We start from the raw sequence: 23,640 nt of genomic DNA on the forward strand, positions 1-23,640 counted from the left end.
GCCGGCTGCCCAGCGCGCGCGCCCCGAGCGCGTCCCCTCCCGCCCGCCGCGCCTGCGCACTGGCGCCCGCCCGCGCCCCGGCAGTGGTCCTCCGCGGCTACCGCGCTGCGACAGGCAAGTCCCAGAAGCCCCGCTCCTGGGCGGACGGAGTCGGCCCCAAACTCAGCGTCCCGGGTCCTCGCATGCCCAAGGGGGCACGTGACCTTGGGCACCGCTCCTGCCTCTCCGAGCCTTGATTTTTCCACCTATGTGCAGTGAAGCCCACCCCACTACGAGTCTTCGGAGGCGTTTAAAAATAAATAAATAAAAGCCGAAATTCCGAAATTCCCAGTAGGAAGGAATACCCTGCCAGATGTGTGTCCCCTCCCCAAACAGAGCCAGGTTACCCGAGAGGAGCCCACACTCAGCTTTAGACTCAGTCAGTGCCCACCAAGAAGCCCGAGGAGGATCCCTGGTCATACATGCAGGGCGCTCTAAGTGGCAGGTTTGCCCACCATCTGGGTGGGTGGTGGAGGCTCTGCCTGTTGACCTGAGCGATAACAGAGCCCTGCAATGTCCAGGGAAGCTGGGTGCTGGGATGGGTGAGGGCTCAGAGGAGAGATAAAACAGCCTGCTGTCTCCCTAAAATAGGAGCTGGCCATGCAAATGATGGCAAGATGTTTCCTTCCAGCCGAACAAGTGGCAGGGACAGGCCCTGGGCCGGCCTACGTCTGATGTTTGCACCTAGTGACTCCATTCCTTAAGCAAAGAGACCCTACAGAATTTCATTTGGTGCTCAGGATGGCCTCCTGAGGCTGCTGCGTCAGTTCCCCTTTAGAGAGGATCCAGAGGATCACGAAAGAAGAAAGGATGCAAGGAGCCCTTGCCTCCTCTGAATCCCACGGGTCCACCAGGAACTATGTCTCAAAATTTTGCAGCCCGGACGCTGTTCCTCCTGCTAGAGGCCCTACTTCAATTTTTCAGTTTTAGTCCATCCTGCCCAGACTTAACTCTGTTTTAGAAGACCCTGAGAATTCCCACGGTAAGAGCACTGCCCTCCTATTCATCTAAGGCGCAAGGGTTAGAATTTGAGGTGCTCCTGTTTTCTCTGGAGTTAATCTGAGCCACGTGAACTTGTCGTTTTCATAAAACGTTCCCACTCAACATCTCCAATAGTCCACACTCAAGGTCTGCTGGAACCACTTGATAACCAGCCAATCCCTGTTTTTGAGCAGACTCCCCAGCAGAACACCCCCAGGCTGCCCCCAGGCTAACTAACTGGTTTCGCCGAGTCGCTCCCTGCTCCTTCCATGAAGGTTCACACCTACCGCTCTGCAGCACCTTTTCTGGTCATTTTTCTCTCTGTGTTCCTTTGGCTGAAACCCATGGAGAGCATCAGCTGATGCTGAGAAGATGCTCTGGCCTCATCTTTAGGGCACTGCCTTGAAAAAGCACCGTTGTCATCACCTGATTCCCAACAGTCTCTAAATACTATAAAGTCTGCAAGATTTCTCTCAAGTGTCCGCGGCAAGCACAGAGTCTCAGATTACCTAGTGGTGTGTGGTTTTAGATCCTAATGGTTTTACTAAAGCACACCTGAAATGTATCCAAAACTGTTTAGACTGCGTGAAAAGGAAAGGCAGATGGTGAAATCACTGAAATGCAAGGTTCGTAAATAAACTGTAACCACTTGCTTCTGTGCTGGGTCCCAGGTCTTCCCTCACTCGAGGCTTCTTTTTGACTTTTGGTTTTCTGTTTGGTTGATTGGTTTGGTTTGGTTTGGTTTGGTTTTTGGTGAGCCAGCAACAACTGCTTTCAAGAGAGCCTGGAGGAACCTATATTCCGGTTTGGAAAGAAGATGGGTCATGGCATGACCCTTTGGCTCTCTGCCACAGCTGCCCAACGTCTTATGTCTATCTGTTATACCTTACATAACATCTTGAAAAACAGCCTTTGTCACCTTTGTTTTGTTGGTGAAGAATGAAGCAGAGGCTCAGAGCTGCTCAGCTGCTGGCTGAGTCTCGGGGTCTAGAGGGAGCATGAAGGTCCCCACTTCCAGGCCTGCTGAGAAGCCTTGGAAGGCAGGAGAGTCCACAATTGCTCTTACTGGTACAGACTTGTGTACTAATGTATTGCTGCTGTCACGCTAGGTGGACGGTTTGCAGCCACAAACAGGAATGCTCTATGTAAAACAGTGGACGCAGGGGTGGCATGCAACTCCAGTGTGGCTGGTGTCCTTATAAAAGGGGGAAACCTGAGTACGGCTTCATACACAGAGAGAGCATCATGAGGGGCAGTGTCGCAAGCCAAGGATCTACTGGAGTGTCCAGGGAAGGGCCTAGAACAAATCTTCCCCCACAGGAGTACCTGCCACTCCAGAAGATGTCAACGATTAGAGGGGCACCATAAACAGCCCTAGGTATGTGTAGATGTCTGAAAGCTCAGAATCTTGGTCACTTCCCAGTCATTACAGAATCTCTCTTCTCCCTCATCCACCCCATTCTCTCTGTAATAAATAACTAAATCTAATTTTAAAACTCACAGGGCACTTTGAGCACTTTTGTCCAATGGATGGAGGCCAAGTCCAAACCCTTCTCTTCCATACCTGTGGAAGAATGTCACTGGCCACCCTTGGCTTGTCACTCTTACAGAGCCTTCCTGTGTATTTTTGTATTAATGCCTCAAGACTACACAGGACGGGATCACTCAGGTCATGCAGGATGGGCCTTGCCTGAAGCCTCAGCCCATATGATCCAGCCCCAGCTCATGTCTACCCCAGTAGGTCACAAGTCACCATGGCTAGAAGAGTGTGAATGCCTGAATCACACAGTACTGAGCTAACATCTCAGCGCCACCTTTCCAGCTGTGTGTCTTTGAGCAAGCTACTCCTCCTGTCAGGGATCTGACTGTGAATTGTGGATCGAAGGCCTAGAGAAAAATGTGGGAAGAGAGGGACACAAACACACAGGTTGCCCTTCCTAGGCAGAAAACAAAGACACTTTCCTTCACCAAATCAATGCTCCTATATACACACAAGCAGGTGAGAGTCTTTCAAACTCTTGATTCAGCCATCTAGACAGTGGTCCTAGTAGCCATAGAACTCATCTGGTCCTGACTTCCTCTAATTGCAGTCAGAGATCAGCATTTAGAATAATGTGTGCCGGAGTTTACTCCTACTCCATATTTGGAGAGCACATTTCCCTGGGAACCTTTAGGGAAATTAGTGTCTACTTTAAATGCCTTTGAACCACTGCCAACATGAGCTTGGCCAGGAAAAAGGCTGCCAGCTCTGTGACTATAGGATGCTCAGTAAAGTTAATGTTGCCATGTTAATTTTTAAGTGATCAAATGCCCACATGGAAGGTCTCAGAGTAGTGGAGCAATCAAAGTGTTTGACATGCTGGGCTCAATCCTTGAGCAAGCTGATCCCTGCTGTGGATCCAATATGGTTCCTCTTCGCCAAAATTCGCCAAAATCATGTTGGGGCTTAATTAGTCCACGTAGCAGCATTCTGACACAGGCTGTAGTGGGAGGTGTATGGGTCATGGGGTGGGGGGAAGCTTTCATGAGTGGACTGCAGGGGCAATTAGTTGTTCTGCCTCCTGGCCCAGCCCCCAAGCATGCACACACATCCCCTCGTCCACTTTCTGCCATGTGTGTATCAGCATGAGACCCTCTCCAGAAATGGAACAGAGTCTGGCATTGTGTTCTTAGATTCCAGGCTTTCAGAACTGTGAGCCAAATAACCCCGTTTTCTTTATAAAGTCCTCATTCTTGGACATTCTGCTATAGCAACAGAAAAATGAGTAAGACAGGTCCTGGATTGCTGCCTCAATCCCATTTCTCACTTCACCCCCACACACCCTACCCCACTCTCTCTCTCTCTCTCTCTCTCTCTCTCTCTCTCTCTCACACACACACACACACACACACACACACACACACACACATCTCTGCCCTTTTCAGTGTTTCCTCTGTGCTCCCCTGGAGCATTGGGGCACAGGAAGGATTTCTACTTCACATGACAACCATCAGAAACCATCTCATTTCATGCATCTGCTTAGGACTCTTTCTATCAAAAGGACAAAAAGCCTTCTTAGTCTACCTTAATCCAAAACAGAGAAGAGCTGGCTCTTGTGGCCTAAGGTTTGGGATGGTCACAGCTGTCTCCATTCCAGAGCTCCAGAGCCTGGAAACTGCTATAGATGGGGCTCCCACCACCACCTGCCAGGCCTGAACATGACCACATGAGCAGGTGGGAGGTATGGGTTCTTGATTTTTGGCTCCTGGGGCTGGGGACAGTGTCCAGATAGCTGGAACTGAGAATCAAGTGTTCCAGCACCACAGGCTGCAGCTGCACGAGGAGGCGTGGCTAACAAGCAGCAGACATCAGTTAGCATGGCAGGCAGGATCTGAGCTCATTGACTCAGCCACTTCAAGCGTCAGCATCTTGTGATGCTCCCTGTGTCCCAGAGAGAGGGAAAATAGGTTGTTGGACAGTCAGGCTTATGTTGTGTCCTTAGCATATCCCTCGAGCTTGTCACCTATCCCATGAACTTTCCATAGGAGACAGACACCTAGCCACAGACCAAAGAGACAACAGTCCCACACAAACTCAAGGTTGGTGAGCTTGTGAATTTATTGGGCTTACTTGCAGGAGCATGGGTGACCTCTCACTACACCACTGAAATGTCTCACCCAGCATGGATGATGGCTTTCCCATAGCTGTGATGGAAGGAGTCCACGATTCTGTTAACCTCCCACCCTGTCTACACCCAAGCACTGGACAGCTACATCAGAACTGTGTACAGATGGTAGGGAAGTGTAGAAGGGGGTGGTGAAAGGTCAGATGAAGATCTAATGACCCTCTCCATTCCCTCCTTGTAGAAGACAAAACTAGTAGGCTTTATCTTTAGGGTCTCTTGCAGGTAATCAGAGGACTAATAGGCTCAGAGTATTGTGTTCCACACTAGCTTAGGACCCACTGGTCACACCATCCCTAAGAAGTTTAAAATCATCATAGCTTAGGCATTTCCTTAGATTTCAGTCTTGTGATCATCCCTATGTGCATGTAAACTTCACAAATGTGCGTGGTTTTCATTGTTATTAAATACTACCAAAGAGCACAGGAGAGAGCTAGAGGAGGTGAAGAGAATCCCCTTCTCCTCTGCAATGCCCTAAGACTTCACTTGCTGTGACTCCACAGGCTCCACTGTGAAATCTCCCACAAGCTCCTCTGAGACCCCTCTGCTCTCTCATCCCCTTTTCAGACCAGCTGATGCCCGGCTTCTCGGCCATGCAGCAGCAACTTCAAGCTCGGCTATTATCTGTTCACAGTATTGTGGCCTGTCTGTCCCATCCTGCTCATGCCCTTGGATAGAGACACTGAGTCACTCCAAACACCTACACACACTAACTCAGATTTTCCTAAGGAAGGGCCATCTTTCTGAACGTACAGCACACGCCCCACAAAGTCCAAAGCTAGCTCATCCAGATCCTGCATTTTCATTGCAATTTGTTTCCACTGAATTCAAAGGCGATTAGAGCCATGTGTACTGTGGACCTCAGATCTTCACCCCCCCCCCTTTTTTCTGAGAGTGAAGGCCAGGTCCTTCATCGTAAGCATGGTGTGTGGTACGTGGCCCATCTTTCCTAAGCCCTCTGGAGCTCTTTGGCATATCCTAGGGGTGGTGGGTACTCCCAGGGGCTTTGCTGGCTACTGTTTTCCAGGACTGTCCTGGTGTGCGACCTGCAGCTTTCCCTCGGGATCACAGCCTTCTGTCCTTGATCCAGATTACCTTAGGGATGACTGCCAACTTCATAAAAGGTGGTTAGTTTTTGCAGCATGACCTCATAGGGTATGTTTTCACAGAGCAATGGTGCAGGAAAGCACTAGACTATAGAACTGGAGAAGTGGCTACCTCCAGGCTCTTCCCCTGCTGAAGGAGGCCTGGAACATCTGCATCCAGACCACACCTGCCTTGCTTTCTTCCGTTACTGCCTGCCCTCTACATCATTCTCTGAAGAAGGCCAGTGTGTGGCAGTATTTGAAGTTTACTGGACAGGATGAGTGTTTTTCCAGAAAAACAGAAGCCATAGGATATATGTACTGCCTTCATGAGCGCGTGCACACACACTGATATGCATATAGCATGCTAGTGGAGAAAGGTATATTTTGCTCATGCAGCAATGATGGAGGCTGTTCAGTTCAGAATCTGCAAAGTTGATTGGCACCTAGAGACCCAAAGAAGAGCTTACGTGGCAGTGCATGTCCCATGACCATCAGCTAAAGAGCTCTTTATTCCTGGGTAGAGGCCAGTTTTTGTTTTGTACTTTCTGTGCAGGCTTAATTAAACTGAAAGACACCCATCCACATTATAGAGAATGATCTGTTTGACTCAGAATCCAATGGTGTGGATGTAAATTTCACCCCCAAATCACCCTTGCAGGTGTGGATTCAAAATAATGCCAGGCTCCCTTTCTAGGCACTGTGACCCAGCCAAGACACATGAGATTAAGTTCACAGAGAAGTTGGCCAAAGTTACCAGTAATAGAAGGATAGGGTGTGTTTATTTGTGGGGATCAGTGACAGGCCGCATGTTCTGCCAGTGGGCAAACTAGAACTCAGGACTCAAACCCAGGTATATTGATGCTGGGCCAGGTGTATTTCTCTTAAGTGTTCTGTGTGTGCAAAAAGAAAAACAGAATCTTCTAGAACAGAATGTCATTGTGCAGAAGGCATACACTGCCTTATAAAGATGGAGACTTTGGACAAAGAACCTGAACAGGAGATATTAAACCTCAGGAGGCCCCACTATGCCCTCCTGCCAACATCCTTGCTTTGAAGGAAATGGGACCTGGAATCTGCCTGTCACACAGTGCCATAGGATGGCAAAGGGCAAGGAGTCTCCTGAAGCTGTGCAGCCACACTACACTGGCTCTGTCTGTAGGCAGTGACTTTCTTGTCCCTCCCCCCAGGTGAAATGAAATGTGTATTCTTCAAAGAATGGTAGGATCAAGGTCTTTCCAGTAGAAGCCCCTGTGAGAAATGTCCTGGTACTCCCCTGGGTCATCTGTATGTGTTTTCTGGAGTTACAAAGATAGAGACGATAGGAGATAACAGTCCTGTACTTGACCTGAGGACAGGAGGGCAGGAGAGAATGTAACCTCTGAAGTTACTAGGCTTATGGTCTAAAAAATAAAAAGAAAGAAGTGGTCTCTTCCACCAGGAGGCGACTAGGAGAGCGGAGGGCAGACAGGAGCATCTTAAGACCTGCAAGGTCTCTGGCTGAATGAGGACGACAGGAAGGGATTCTCTAAATCCCTCTAGTGACTGTTGGGGTCAGCATGTGCCCCTGCCAGCCTACTGCCTGTCCCCAGCTGATTTATCTTCACTAGAGCCCAGGTGCTTCCCCAAAGCCGCCAGGACCCGATTATTTATAGTGACACTGGAGAGCTAAGCTGATGAGCGCTAAATGGATTTGTGTAAACCATCCTGGAGCTGCAGATGGGGAGGAGGCTGGAAGGCTGGGTGGGCAGGCTTGCCCTAAAGTGAATAGGGAAAATATCGAAAAATCGGGTCTGGCTCTGGAGAGCAGAGTGTGGTGAGAGTCAGTGCTGACAGCTGCGCTTGAAAGGCCCAAGGAGCTTCAGCCTGAGGATTTGCGCTAAAAATAGCATCACTGGCTTGTGGGTAGAGAATTTGACCCAATTAGAGATTACCAGTTTCAGGAATTACTGGAAAAGAAATCTCATTAAATAGGTTAAATATAGGAGCCAGAAGCTTAAAAGGCCATTTGGGACTAAAAGGAAACCCAGAACTCCAGAAAGATTTAAAAATAAATTTTGCTTCTCCTTTAAGAGCAGGGGTCTCAGTGGGCTACCTAAGCACAGCCTCTGTCTAGAAGGTCCTGAGATAAGCTTGCAGGGCTTGGATTTACAGACAGAGCCAGAGGCTCCTGCAGAGCCACCCTGCAGACCTGGAAATGAGCCCAGAGCCATCCCCACTAGCCACTGTCGGTGTGCTAGCTGTTAAATGGCCATGGTCAAGAGCCAGAAGTTGGGCAGGGGCTCAGATTGCGCTTGACACTCATACATGCTAATACTGTCAGCATACAGTGGATACGTGCCAGAGCCCGCCCACTCTGGATTCTCCCTATCTCTACACACCACCTAACCCCGGCCAGGAACCCAGCAGCAAGCTTCCCACCTTCCTCTCCTCCCCACGGCCAATCTGTCACCAAGTCCTGTGGATCCTGTCCCCAAAATAGCTTCCTCCTGTGCATCTCCACACCAGACCTGTCACTGCCTGAATACAGGTCCTCACAGATTCCTGCCAGGACCCTTAGAGCTACAGCCCTCTGTTCTCTTCCTGCAATTCCCCGCGCGCACCTGCTCAGCATCCAGCACAGTGTTTCCTCTGAAATGTGAAGAGGATCTTGTCATTTTCTGGCTCTGAGAAACTCAGCAGCCTCGCAGTGCCTCAAAGCATCCCCTATATCTGTGTTTATAATGTGTTTGTGTCACAAGGAACCCCTCCTCGAAATAAATAAAATTAAAAAAAAATTTTTATTTTATTTTTTTCTTATCAGTTACCTTTTATTAACTCTGTACCCCAGCCGTGTCCCGATCCCTCATTCCCTCCCAGTCCCTCCCTCCCTCCCTCCTCTCCACCGTGCCCCTTGCCAAGTCCACTGATAGGGGGGACCTCCTCCTCATTCATCTGATTCTGTTTTATGAGGTATCTTCAGGACTGGCTGCAAAGCTCTCCTCTGTGGCCTAACAGGACTGCTCCTCCCTTGGGAGGTGGGGAGGCCAAAGAGCCAGCCGTTGAGTTCCTGTTAGAAATAGTCCTTGTTCCCCTCACTATGGGAAACCAATTGGTTACTGAGCTACCACAGGCTACATCTGAGCAGAGGTTCTAGGTTACATTCATACATGGTCCTTGGTTGCATGTCAGTCTCAGAAAAGACCCAGATATCTTTGGTCCTTGTGGAGCTCCTATCCTTTCCTCATCAGTCTAACTCCCCTTCTTTCTTATGATTCCCTGTACTCTGCAAAAGGTTTGGTCATGAGTCTTTGCTTTGAAAACACTGCTAGTTAGAGTCTTTCCAATGCGCTCAGTAAACTCCTGTCAATGTTCAATGCGTATCCCATCTGTCTTTCAAAACGAGGATTGATAATCTTACCCCATGTCCGCTCTCTTGATTATCTTTTTTAGGTGTATAGGTTTCATTATGTTTATTATATCTTATAGGTCTATATAAGTGAGTATATACCGTGTTTGTCTTTCTCCTTCTGGGATATTTCACTCAAGATGATCTTTTCTAGATCCCACCATTTGCCTGCAAATTTCATGATTTCCTCCTTTTAAAAAAAAATTTTTTTTAATGCTGTCTTTGAACACTAAGAGGTGACAAGCCGGAGTAAGTGCACCTTTACTGAAGGTAGAACCTCCAGTTCCTCCCCAGAGAACACCCTAGGTGTCCCAGGGATGAGCCAGGCCCTAGGGCTCTTCCAGCTATAGTTTCCCTCCTCTAAACACACCTTGCTTTCCTGTGTGTAAACACACCAATGCCCTGTGCTGCTCCTGGAGGGTCCTGACCTGTTCCTGGGCTCTGCTTCTGTAGCTAGCCCCCTCTTAGACATTGCCCCAATCTTGTTTCCTAGTAAAGAATGTGAAGAAGGCCTGCTGTCTTTCCTCTCAGTTCCCACTCCACACAGAACACTTCCAGCCACCCAAAGGTGAAGGCTTTCCCACAGTAACCAAAGCTGACAGCAGCTGGATGTCCTACAGTGTCTCTCGGATCTGATGCTGCTACAAAAGGTTAGTGTCAGACCCCACAAGTTAGGGCTCAGACCCTCAGCTGCCTCTGCTTCTAATGCCATCTGCAGGCAGGAATCCCTAGGTCATCCACAACTGCTGGACACAGCTGCAAACCAAAAGTTCTTCAAACCCTGGTTTAAGGTTCTGCTATTGTTAAGAACACCTTAGAAACCTCCAGAAAGTTGTCTTGCTGGGCTGCCAGTTCATTACAAAGGGCATTAAAGGATACAAGCTGAACAGAAAGAGATACACAGAGGTCTTAAAAAAGCCCAAAGCATTTCCAACCCTGGTTCTGGGATGCACCACCATCCCAGCAACAGCATGAGTTTTGTTCACTAATCCATAAACCTAAATTCCATCCTTAGGGGTGTTTAAATCATTGCTCATTGATGGCCAGTTAAAACACCACCTCATTTTTCCTCTTCCAATGTCTATAGGTAAGACTGAATGTTTCAATCCTATCTTCTCAAAATTTTTCCCCCCACCCTGAAGCTGGGCACTCCCACTCCCAAAATAGCAATCAGTCATCTCACTGAAGTACAAAGACACTTCACTTTGGAGACACTGAGGTTTTCAGAGGCCGTGTGTGTGCTGTAGAATGCAAGCAGAGATCAAGTGTCTGCATCATTGTAGCTGGTTCTGTCCACCAGGCAGGAAGCATTCTGGAAGTCCACACCTCATCTTCACTTCTATGGTTGAAAAGGATAAAGCCTCCTCCAGCTTATGGCTCCAGTCCTCAAGGGTCGCCCTGGCCCTACAGAGGTCACAGGATCTTCCATGGGAGTAGTATAGAGGAGATCAATGTCCTCCCTCAGGTAAGAGGGTATTGAAAGATGTATAGGAAGTTCCATCAGAGCATGTTTGGGGAAGACCGGGAGGCTGCTACAGTAAACTGTGGCCAACACTTACCAGCTGAGAAGCTACATTAAAGGACAGCCCTTTGTTGCCCATACAGACTCTTTACTTTAATCCTCCCTTCAGCCTTACTGCTTGCGCTGGTTAGTTTTATTATTTCAACTTGATAAAAGCTAGACTTATTTGGGAAGAGGGACTCTCAATTGAGAAAATGCCTCCAGCAGATTTGGCTGTAGGCAAGGCTGTGGGGGCATTGCTCCGATTAATGATTGATGTGGGAAGGCCCAGCTCATGCAGGGGAGGGGCAGTCCAAACCCTGGTTCCAGATGCTATAAGAAAGAAGTCTGAGCAAGCCTTGGTGAGTAAGCCAATGAGCAGCGTTCCTCCATGGCCTCTACTTCAGTCCCTGCCCTGACTTCTCTCAGTCATGGACTGTTACCTAAAGTATAAGCTGAAATAAACCCTTTCTCCCCGACCCCAGCCAAGTTACTTTTAGTCATGGTGTTTTATCACAGCAACAGAAACCCTAAACACAATTTGGCACCAGGTTCATGGGGTTTTGCTGTGACAGACCTTACCATATTGTTTGGAGGGGGATCATGGAGGTGTGTTTGGAACTTTGGTCTGAGATGCCATTGATGCTCAAAGCTTAAAGGGTTGCCATGGGAACTTTCGAGCTAAAGCTGAAAGCAATGCAGATGGTAAAGGCCTGCCTTCGTGAAGTTTCAAAGGGGAGTTTAAGGGTCTCTCAAAGATTCCATCAGGGCCACTTATGTGGTATTTTGAATTAAGTACTGCTAGCATGAAACATTTGCTTTGGTAAGACAGCCAGTACTGGTCAGCTGGGGATGAAGAGTGATTAAGAAGGGACCAGCATCAGTGAGACAAAATCTTCTGTGAAGTATTTCCTCAGAGTCAGCGCAAAGAAACTGTGGTATATGGGGACAGGGATATACACTGCTGGAAGCTGAACTTGAGGGTGTGTCAGACATTCCCTGTACTTGTTTTGAAAGCCATAAAGAGGTCACAGAGAGAAGCTGTAGCTTGGAACTGTGAGATGATGAGAAAAATCCTTAGTAAATTATACCCTCAGTGCAGTAGACCCTAGGAGTGAAGGGGTCATGGAGAGATGTTGAGGGTTGGTGCTCCATGACAGAGCTAGAGTCCCTGAAGAGATATCAGAGCAGGATACTGGTGAAGAGACAACCAAGTTGCTTCGGAGAGCCCAGGATGTTGGAGATGCCAGTGCAATGGGACATCTGCCAAGGAAAGCAGCAGCTGTGGGGCCAAGACGCTCTATACCTACAAGACAAGCTGTATGTGCTATGATGGCAAAGCTGGACAAACAGTGCCCTTTGGGGAAGCCCAGAAGATTGTGAGTGAATTCCAGATATCTGATACTGAGCTTTAGACGCTGTTGGACTTTGGTTTTGCTTTAGTCTGGTTGGGAAAAAAATGTCCTGGCTCTTTCTTTTTGAAATAAGAACTATGTAACTTTTCTTTTTTAAGTTTTACATGAGTCCACAGTTAAAAGAATGGGATTTTAGAGAGACTTTGGACTACAAAAGAAGCCTTGTCTTGAAAAACCAAAAGAGAGACAGACAGACAGAGAGAAAGACAGAGACAGAGAGACAGACAGAGAGAGACTGAATTTTCAGTTTTTTGTCTTTTTAAAGACTAGGATTTTTTTTAATTGGAACGTTTTACATTGTGATATTAACATTAACATGCCACCTTGGGGACAAAAAAGAAAGAAAGGGTTATGGATTCATAGCTAGTGTGTCTGTGTTTCAAGTAGACAAGGGGTCAATTTTTCTCGTTAGTGTTATTTCAACTTGACATGAGCTACAGTTATTTTGGAAGAGGTACTCTCAATTGAGAAAATAACTCCATAACATTTACCTGTAGGCAAACCTGTAGTGTATTTTTTCAATGATTAATGTGGAAGGGCCCAGCTCACTGAAGGTGAGCAAGTGGGCCTGGGTGGTATGAGAAGGTAAATTGAGTAAGTCAGAGAAAACAAAGCAGGAAACAGTAAACCTCATGGATTCTACTTCAGTTCCAATCTCCAGGTTCCTGCCTTGAGTGTCTGCCCTGACTTCCTTCAGGGATGGTGTGTGACCTGAGGGTTGTGAACTGAATTAAACCCTTTCTTCCTCAAGTTGTTTCTGTTCAAAGTATTTTATCACAGCAGCAGAAACCTACGTAAGACACTACTCTGTAGTGTTGTTATAGAAACTTGAATGGGGCCTTCCGAAGTTCTCATCTATCCGAAATGTCAGAAAATGGCCTTAGAAAATCGTATGTCTGCAGATGTCATTTGTCATGAACAAATGATGCCATCAGTGTAGATGAAACACATCTATGTCTTTCTACAATTCCCAGAACTTATTGTATGTCAATAAATCATAGATACCACCTATCATTGGCTGTTTATCACCAGGTAGTCCCCACTTTACTGAGTCATGACCATGACAATCCAATCTTAAAGTTATTAGTATCAGTACTATCTGTTACAGTTAATCATACAGTATGTAAGTTCAAGGAAGCTGAAAAGGGGTAAAGAAACTATAATAGTTTAAAAGGCAGTGTAAAAGGTCAGTACAACTGATCAGGTCTAGATATAACAAATAAACCACAAAGATATAGATGTTACATAAAATCGTGGTGTCAGTATGTGGATTGATCACGTGGAACTGTTTCTGAGGACAGCTAGCAGCTCATCACCTGACAATTTTTTATAACAGAAGCTGAAACAAGCATTAAAAAGTGGTCCATTGTGGCTGGAGTCTTGGCTCATCATATAAGAGCATTTACTACTCTTTCAGAGGATTGTGTTCAGTTGCCAGCACCCATATGGACTGTCCCATAATTTCAGTTTCAGGGGATCATCACCCTCTTATGACCATCACCAGGCACACACATGGTGCACAGGCATAAATATGCTTACAACATATTCATACACATAAATAAGAACAAACAAATAAAAAAAAGGTGGGGTTGATGATAAAGTGCCTAGCTGATATGCTGTCTTATGCTGCAGGCTGGAGTGTCTCTCCTTATATGTGTCTGTGTCTCTGGTCTAGTCCAATAAGCCTGATATGCTTGGTGTATCCAACACTGGGTAGTTGTTTCTCCCATTGTTTGCTGCAGTGCTGTGAGTCTCAAAGACCCGAGAGTTCACATGAGTTTGCTTTCTTCAAATATCTGGTGGCTGCTAAAGTGCTAGATCATTCTACCTTAACTGAGGTTCCCCAAATGGAGTAACTGACAAGGCATAACATCTGGTGAGCACTCTTGCAGTGCTATCAACTTAGATTTAATATGGGCACAGGGAAGAAGTTACGGGAAAAAGCTTGGTGTGATGCTAGAACAAGCCTAAGAGCCTCCAAGATTGCTGGCCACCATCTGTGATGGAGAAAGCTCCTTCCCCCACTCCCTTAGAGCATATGTGGGCACTTTGAGTGGTTCAAAGAACCAAATTACCATGAGGCAGATTAACAAGGGGAAAGGAGACATGTTTTATGAATTTTTCATGTACATAGAGATCTCCACAGGAGTATGAAGTCCAAAGAAATAATTGAAATGTCGCCTTTGATAGTTCTTCTACAAAGAAATGGCTTTTTAAAAAAGAAGAGCAGAGAAAATGGATCTCTCGACAAGGGCAATACATTGTAGCTCATGAATTGGAAATATGTGCCTGTATAAATATGGTGGAAGATGGAGATCACTCCAGCAAGTTTATCCTTTCAGGTGTACTGCAACCCCGACTTCCAATGCTGATTAAGGCTATTTTCTTGACTTTGTGGGAGGAGCTCCCACCCCCAAGGAAATCTTCACAAGCTTGATGCACATGAAAAAAAGATAGTCTAATTGACCCTTTCTGAAGATAAGAGCCAATGGCCTCAGTTTGAAATAATCAATATACCAATGAGAGTTCGTGATGACAAGGTCCTCTGGAACTTAATTTTTCTAGATCTGGCAAATGTACTGATAGAATGGGTACTCTCAAGTTATAGACTGCTTAGCTCTCCATACACAATGAGCAAGTTTGTTAAGAATGTTCAGACTTGCTCTTTACTAGTGTCTTGTTGCTTGAATCTATTAATAATTGAAAGAGATTGATTAAAGTCATCTGATCTGATAAGGAGCTTTCAGCACCTCTTTATAATCCTAGCAGTTTTTAAATCAGTCTTTGGAATCTAGTTTTGCATTGATTAGTTAGCAATGATATCTTCCTGGCAAACAGGGGCTCTGCTCTTCATGGTAGGATATTCTCTTCTCTAATATTGTTTTTGTTGTTTAAGGTTGTCTTGCTTGGTTTTAACATTACCAGGCGTCTCTCTGTCCAGCATTGACCTTGCTAGTCTGTTCTTGACTAGCTACCATCATATGCCATTGTTTGCCATTACCCGAGCAGCTCTGGTGAGTGGTACTTTAATTAGTGTTGTTGATAGGTGCTGCATTTGTCATTGACTCAATCCCTCATTTCATATCATTTCTTTGGGCCCATTTCATTCCCTTCTAGAACACTCTACACGCTTCTCTGAGTAGTTTTTTTGGGAACTGTCATACCTCCTAAATCGTTGGTGTTCTTGAACTGTCTTCATTTTGTCTTCTCTCACAACATATATTCTTCAGATTGCACAGCGCCAGTGGAGATTCGTTTACGCTGTGCGCTGCCATGTCTTCAAGCCTTCTCTGTTTTTTTTTTCCTACTGAATATTATTCTTAGTCTCTTCTGTCTGTGATCATCCGTAAGTATGAATATCAAGCTTACTTTTTTCTAATCTGTGAAGAACATTGGGGGACTAAATTCCAAATGTTTTCCCACAAAGAGTACTTAGGTTCCTCATGACAGTCAAGGGGACTTCTGCTTAGACTCCCAGATGGAGCTTTCCTTTCTCCCTCCTTCTTATTTTCCGAACTTTTCATACTAAAACTTTCAAGTATAAAGAATGGAACTTGTCTTTGGTTCTGTTGAGGGGCAGTTACAGAGACTGCAGAACTTAATCCCTTTCCTAAGATTTAAGCCTCTAGTTTTATTTCCTTGCTTGGTTGTAATAGCTCTTGAGAAAATTAAGCCAGCTGGCCAGTTAGTCACTTTCCACATATGATGACAGCCCCAACCATTTTTACATTTCCTTCATTGTCCCCCAAACACCCCATTGAGTATTTGTTTTCTAAAGTAAAATCTAACCAAGGTTCACCTGTTGCAACCAATCAGTACTTTCTTTTATTCTTAAACAGCCCCCTACCTTTGATATATTTTTTCTTTTTTTATACATATAATCACCCAAGAGGTGTAAGTGCACTAGAACCAGTTCTTCCACCAGATTGTCCATATTCCATTCCAGATGGCCTCTGTAGTTGCTGCTTCTCTGGGCCATCAAAGTAGAAGATGGCCCAACTCCACCCCTAAGGACAGATCTTCTCCCCTCCCCTCTCTCTTTGGATGAAACAGACCTTCTCCTTTTCAACCTGGCTCCTGAGAAATCCCTCTCAGAATTTCATTAAAGGCAATCACTCCATTTTTAAAAATCACCTCTTCTTCACAGATGAAAATGTAGAGGCTTGGAGGCTGGTACGCCTGCAGAAGATTTCACCTACATAGGTGGCACCGAGATAGGTCAAGGGCAAACAAAAAACCTGAAGAGTATGTCCAGCAAGGTGCGGAGCTTGGCAAAGTTTTGCAAAGTGAACACTGCCACCATATCATATGACTTATTCTGAGGATAAATGAACAAAAGTCTGTTCAGTCCAGATACGGGTCCTGGACATGCAGCTTGGACAGCTGAAAAGCCTCTTCTTGGAAGTTGTTAATACTTATATCACCTGGGTGAGGAGCCTTATGAATCTTGCTAGTTTCAGGAACGTCCAGAGACTTGAGAGATTTCTTTACTTTCCAAGCAAGCCTCTTTCCATTATGGGACATTTCAGTTTAGAGGAAATTGCTAGGTAAAACTCAATTTATTTATCCAGCTCTTTCTGATGCCTGTTTTCTGAGCTTTGGGAGTGGAGGTTACTATGGATGTCTGAGGCACAGCAAGTCACTAGGTCTCAGGGACTGGACCTCCCCTGCAAAAATCGAGTTTTCTTCCATTACCACCTGAGGCTGGGGGCAATGGCAATCTATAGGCTTAAACAGAAATGGCCAGAAGGCAGTTGGACAAGCACATTGTATCCATTTAACAAAACAATAGCATTAGAGCTGGAGAGATGGCTCAGAGGTTAAGAGCACAGGTTGCTCTTTCAGGGGTCCTGAGTTCAATTCCCAGCAACCACATGGTGGCTCACAACCACCTATAATGAGATCTAGTGCCCTCTTCTGGTGTGCAGGTGTAATACAGACAGAAAATTGTATACATAATAAATAAATCTAAAAAATTAAAAAAAAATGTTCTTATTAAAAAAACAATACCATTAGCCTCCATACTGAAGACTACGGGCTTTTTGAATTGGCTTACAGTACCAGATGTGAGGTCCTTCCTATGGCTCAGGTTACCTGCATCAACAACAGCCATGCCACTATTATACCCGTGCGCACATCTTACCTGGCAGGTAGGTTCTCTAGTACTCAGAGTCCACACCTGAACAGGACTGTTAGTGACAATTCCTCCACCCCAGAAGCCCAAATAATGCCTTTAGCATTGTGGAAACCAGCCAGCATAGAAGAAACTTTCAGTTCAGTCCCAGCCTGGTTTCTCCATGTCCTGTAGCCAACACATGTAATGTCTTACTATCTAGTTCTAGCATTCAACCAATAGCACTGGCAATGTCTTTTATGGTCTTCCTCGCCAACAACCGATAAGGATTTAACATACCCTGGTGCTGAGATTTTCATTCAACAACCATATGGCTCCTGGTAGTGTCTTCTCCCACCCATGATGGGTGTCTTTGGCCAAACAACTTACTGTTATCTTTATTGTTCTTTCAGATGTTTTTATACCTTTCAACAAATGGTAGGCAGAATCTCTGGCTGTTTGCTGCCAACCCAGCCCAAGTGCCAGTTTGGTACTGAGCAGTAAAATACAAAAACCAAAACAACAACAAAATTGGTCTGTTATTAAGGTCCAATACAGTGAGAAAATGTCTCCTAACTGTTAGTAATCCTTTCAAAGATCAATATTTGCAATAAAGCATATACAAGGAGCACCGTCTTATTTCGTGCGACATAGATCACAGACATTTCCCATGAGCCAGCTAGCTCCCTCAAACAGGAGTAGTGCTGATGCCACAGAACCCTGTATATCTCCCACCCTGATGGTCTCCATGAGGCTGACTTATGCTACGGAGCCCCACCCAGGTCCTAGGGTTGCACTCTAGCCTTTAGCGCTTGCCTTTAGAGCCAGCTCTTCACTTCCATCTGTCTCTGGGCCAGCTCCAGAGGCTTGCTGAGAGGGCTCTGGAATGAGTCAGCAATCCTTACCCCCCAGGATACTTTACATTATGTGCTCTACAGGATGACTGTCCACCTCATGGTCAAACCTAGTCTTTTTAATCTGTGTCGTTCTATGACTTACGTCTTCTGCGAACCACTGCTCGGGTTTGAAAGCCTTCCAGAAGCTCACTAGCACAACATTTGGCTTTTCGCCAGTTCTTCCCTAAGGACTCCAGCTAGATACAAATCTTATCACATAACCCTCTGAGTAGCCTGAACAGCCTCCTGTCTCTTCTCTGCCCGTCTTCATCTTTTTTTATGGCTTTTGCACTTCATGGCTCTGGTTTGTATACTAGTCTAAGTCATTCAGATTGACCAGAACCTCTCCTACCCCATAAAGAGGATGACCCAACATGGGGCTCAGCTAAACCACAAAAACCCCTCTACCAGTCTGAGGTCCTTGTTGCTGTATCCATCTTTTAAAAAAAAAAAAACCCTCTCCTGTGAATTCAGCTCTAGCTATCCCAGGGAGCTGGGCATCAAACCCTGCCTCTCTTATGGCAATTCCCTTTAAAATGTCCCTCCTTCACTTGCTGTCCTCCAGTCCCTCATAGTCATAGGCATATCAGCAAGCAATAGCCCAGCCCACTAGGGACTGATTTCCCTCATATTGCCTCTGCCTTTGCCTCAAGAAGGGACGGGTGGTTTTATTCATCATTATGTCTCTGCTTTCACAGCACTCAAACTGATCCCACCCCATCTGCCATGTCCACAGCCTCATGAGCCAAGTTGTGAAGTTTTAAAGTTTTTCTCAACCCAAGCAGTTTATAGGCAGAGTATTCCCAGACCATCATAATTTTCTGTGTTGGGCCATTATTAAGCCTTCTGTCTGAATGTTGGATTTTTTCTTTTTCTTTCTTTCTTTCTTTCTTTCTTTCTTTCTTTCTTTCTTTCTTTCTTCCTTCCTTCCTTTCTTTCTTTTTCTCCTTTAAAGGATACAGAGGTTTGCCTAAGAATGTCCCTGAGAAGCTCAGCTACTTCAACACATGTTCCCTAGTTGGTGATGCTGTCTGTGGAGGTGGTGGAACCTTCCTGGAGGAAAAACATCACTGTGGTGAAGGTTTGCTTTGAGTGCTTATTCTCTCTCTCTCTCTCTCTCTCTCTCTCTCTCTCTGTGTGTGTGTGTGTGTGTGTGTGTGTGTGTGTGTATCTGTCTGTCTGTCTCTGTCTCTCTCTCTCTTTATGAAAGTTTTCCATTCTTTCTCTGCTTTGTGCTTGTGGTTCAAGACGTGAGCTCTGAGCTTCCTGTTCCAGCTGTCATATTTGCTCCTTTCTCCCAGGCTTTCTCACCACACCAGACTCTTATCTCTGTGGAATCATGAGCAAATATAAACACTTTCTTTCAAAAGTTGCTTTGAGTTATGGTGTTTATCTCAGAAGCAGAAAGTAACTAGCACAAAGGCTGAACCTGAGCATCTTCTGCCATGTCTCTTCCTCCTGCTATCTGATTCTTCCCATAGGTTCCAAGCTTCTGGATCACAGGAAAGGCTCTTTAGCACAGACATAACTTTTATTTTCTTTCTCTTATATTCTGACTGTTATAAAAAAAAAAGTACAAGTTAACACCTTCACCCTATCATTCTTTTCCTTTTCTGACTTTTCCTTCCAAATCTGAAGCTAATGTAGAATATAGTATCCATATGTCTTTTCCCCCACTTTATTTACTCCTTTATGCATGCACATTCTTTGGGGATAGAGAGCTGAGTCTCAGTCTCACGTCTTATTACCAACACCAAAAGCCATAAAAAAGCTGCTATACAATCCCAACCAGTATGTTCTATTTTCAGGGATTGAAGTACATTCTATAGACCAACAGTGGTTCAAGGCATTCCCAAACTCATGAAATGGACCCCATTCATCAAGAAGGCATGCCCCACCATACCAAACAGAAGAATATAGCCACCCTAGGATTCTTCCAAAGGATGCTCCATGCCTAGCTCACCCTTGGTTACATATCCCATAACTCACACCGCATAGGTAAAGGTAGATCCCCTCCAGTTACGTAACTCAGCACCCATTCCAGGAGCCATGCAACAACTCCTCCCAACTCATCTTTGTTTCTACCAGTCCTTGTTCAGGTGCCAGTTGGGTTGTGTGATTCTTTTCCTGGGAAGACATGAACAAATGTCTATTCTCCTCAGTTAGAGCACAAATAAAAAACCAAAGAAACTACCCTACTCACTTAGTGAACTATTGAATTTGTTGGGGTTGCAGCATTACAGGTGAGGGGTTACTCATAGGAACAGGGGTCACTCAAAGGAGCTGCATCAGCAAAAAGCATCCCCCAGCATGGGTGATGAGTCACAAAGGCTACTCTCCTAGAACCTCTCCAACAAAGCAACTTAGCCGGCTGGAGAATCTCTCCCCAGCAGTTGTCGCTGGCATACAACCTTGGGGGAGTAGCTTTGGGATTCTTGTTAGTTTCAACAATTTCTGAGCCCGGTTTGGTTTTATTTACTTCCTGCACCTTAACAGCCTTACCCCTCAAGAATGGAATGTTTCAATTGAGAGAAAATTGCCGTGCCAATTTTCATCATTACCAAGTAACTATTTCCAAAATGTAGGTACAGTGTTCTAAAGTACTCCAAGGCTTACAAAGCAGATGTGGCTCGGGCTCAGGAGTCTAGAGCAAAGTACAGCAAGTCCAGAGGTAATTTGAGGCATTCTCCCAGATGCACGGCAGCCTCTCCTTGGAGTTCTAATCCTCTCTTCTGACTTCGAAAACATTTTAACTGTTTCTCCCTGTGAATGATAATTAGTGAGTAATAACTAAGCATTTACTCTCCACCTGCTTAAAGCCCTAGGAGTTAGCTAATGGGGAGTGGGGGAGAGACAAAGACTTTCTAGAGAAAGAGCTTTCTGGGAACATTCCGGTTTTCTCTTCTTAAAGTTGCATCTTTCCAAATAAAGTGTGCATGGCCAGACCCACTAGGGTGGGAGCTGAAGGCCCTTGTTTATGGAAATATCTGGCTAGCCCTAGAGAGCTGGGTCCCAGCTGATTAATAATTGCATCTTTTTCCAGCAGGCCAGCAGCAGGAATTTAGAGATTGCGAGCTGAATAAACGACCCGCTTGCTCTTCTCTGTGGCTTTATAATTCATCCTGCCTTGTAAAGGGAATCGCAACAGAGTTCTAGTGTAGATTCCTCTCCCTGTACAGCCGCCGCAGCCCCTGCTCACACATTCTCCTTTATTCACTGAGGTGCAGAGTAACCTGTCATGTGTCAGATCTCAAACCTTACCATATTAGGATTCACTTTCTCCTGATTATAAAAATAGGCTCTAGAGAATCTTTAAGTTACAGAAGCATGAGTTGAAGAGGACATGTATTTCTGTCCTCACCCCAAAAGCCTCCAAGGATGAATGGCTGGGTTCTTTACCGTTGCCTCTGCTGGTATCCGTGAAGCCTTTAGGTATGGGTGACACTCTGGTGCCTCATGGCTCACAGACAAGAAGACAAGCTTGAGGAAGCAGTATATCTCTCTTGTACTCAGAGGCCATCTCTGCTTGGAAACACTGGACAATCCCTTGTTGAACACATCCACATTCTCTAACCCAGTTAGCTTCTCTGAGTTCCTGCACCAGGCTGAGTTCTGGAAACAGAGAAGTAGTTTGTAAAAGTCAGAGGTAAATGAGTTGTCTGGGAGCCACAGAGAGGAATCTAGATGGTCACCATGCACAGTGGTTAGGGTTTTGGTTTTGTTTTTGTTTTGTTCAATTGACACAAACTAGAATCCTTTGAGAAGAGGGAACCTTAACTGAGGGATTGCCTCCATTTTATTATCTGTAGGAAAGTCTGTGGGACGTTTTCTTCATTAGAGATTAATGTGAGAGGGGTCAGCCACCGTGGGCAGTGTCGTCCATGAGAAGGTGGTCCTGAGTGGTATTAAAAAAAAAAAACATGTAGCTGAACATGGGCCAGAGGAGCAAGCCTCTGCTTCAGCTCCTGCCTCCAGGTTCCTTCCCTGCTTGAGTGCCTGCTTTAGCCATTCTCAATGACAGATTGTGATTGGGACTATTAAAGCCAAATAAACCCCTTTCTTTCCAACTGCTTTTGTTCAAGGTCATTATCTCAGCAATAGAAAGCAAACCATTCAAGACCAGAGACATCTCCTAGAGCTTCTGGTGGCTATTCTACAACAGAAACACACCCTCTCATAGTCTAGAGGCTAGAGCTTCAAAGGCAAGGTTTCAGCAAGAGCAGGTCCTCCCTGGAGCATGTGGAAGGAGATTTTCCTTGCTTCTCTGGAACCTGTGAAATGGGATCATCTTTGCCTCTTGCAACTATGGGTGTGAGGACAAAGGAGCGATCATCTCAAAATACACTCTTTTGTATTTTGAGGGGCTAGGGAAATGGTTCCATTGGTAAAATGTCTGCTGAGCAAGCATGCCAACCCGAGTTCTCATCCTCAACACCCATGTAAAAGCCTGCTGAGCAATATACATCTGTGACCCAGCACTGGGGGCAAAAAGACTAGTGGATTCTTGAACTTCATTTGCCAGCTAGCCTAGGCCAATCAGTGAGCTCCACGTTCAGTGTACAGCCCTGTTTAATCAAGGAGACAAACCCAGTGAGTATTGATTCCAGAAGCAAAGAGATCCCATGCCTCACCCAGCGGTCAGAGCACAGCCTTACATTCTTAGTGGTTGGCCATCTTAAGGCTGTGAAGTTGATAAGCAAATGTAACCTTGAGCTTATAGTGGGATTTTAGGAAAATCAGGAGGGATTGTTTGCCAAATAGTAATTTTACAGGTTTTTTTTTTTTTTTTTTTTGTAATGATGTTTTCTTGCCTAATTTACTTTGATGGAAAAAAGCTACATTTCTTTTACATCCCATGCAGCAAGCAAGGAAATTTCTGCTGTGGGTATCAGGTGCTGTCTGATAGCATTCTTAGCTCTTGGCTTGGTGGAAGCCAGTTCTTCAAAAGGTCTCATGTGAGAGTCACAAGGATGTTAGGTAAGATTCAAATGGCTATTAGGAGGACTGAAGGTAATCCAAAATAATCTTGGCTGTCAATCTGCATCATTTCAACCCTCCACAATCGGGAGAGCTGATCAGCCATTCCTAGGTGTGGCTTTTCAGAGAATGCCATTTTCACCTTGTATCTCTTAATGGTACCCCTGGTCTTTATTACCTTACCCTAGAGATCCATTTATTCTGTCATTTCTTCACAAACTAGTTGTTCTTTGTCTAGGAAGTATTAGTGCATCCTATTTTGGTGCAGCTTTTAGTCTTCACTTTTTCAGGGCCCACCTTATATGTGTAAAATTAATAAAACTTGTGTAATATTTGTTGTTTAGCCTTGTATTGATTTATTTCCTACATCCAGCCAAGGAGCCCACGTAAAAATACAAGGGTGATGAGATAGGTCAGACCACCCCCTCCCTATAAGCATTCTTCAAAATCCTCAGAAGAATCAAATTCATACAGACCAGTTATCCGGAGACCATAAAGCTAAGATACATGCACTTTTGAAAAAGACTATTAAGACTTCCCCGCGTGCATATCATTTCGAAAGCATTTCAAGAGCTGCCACTGC

Source organism: Psammomys obesus, unplaced genomic scaffold (assembly GCF_907164565.1).
Source record: "Psammomys obesus unplaced genomic scaffold, mPsaObe1.curated_primary_1811, whole genome shotgun sequence".
NCBI classification, from domain to species: Eukaryota; Metazoa; Chordata; class Mammalia; order Rodentia; family Muridae; genus Psammomys; species Psammomys obesus.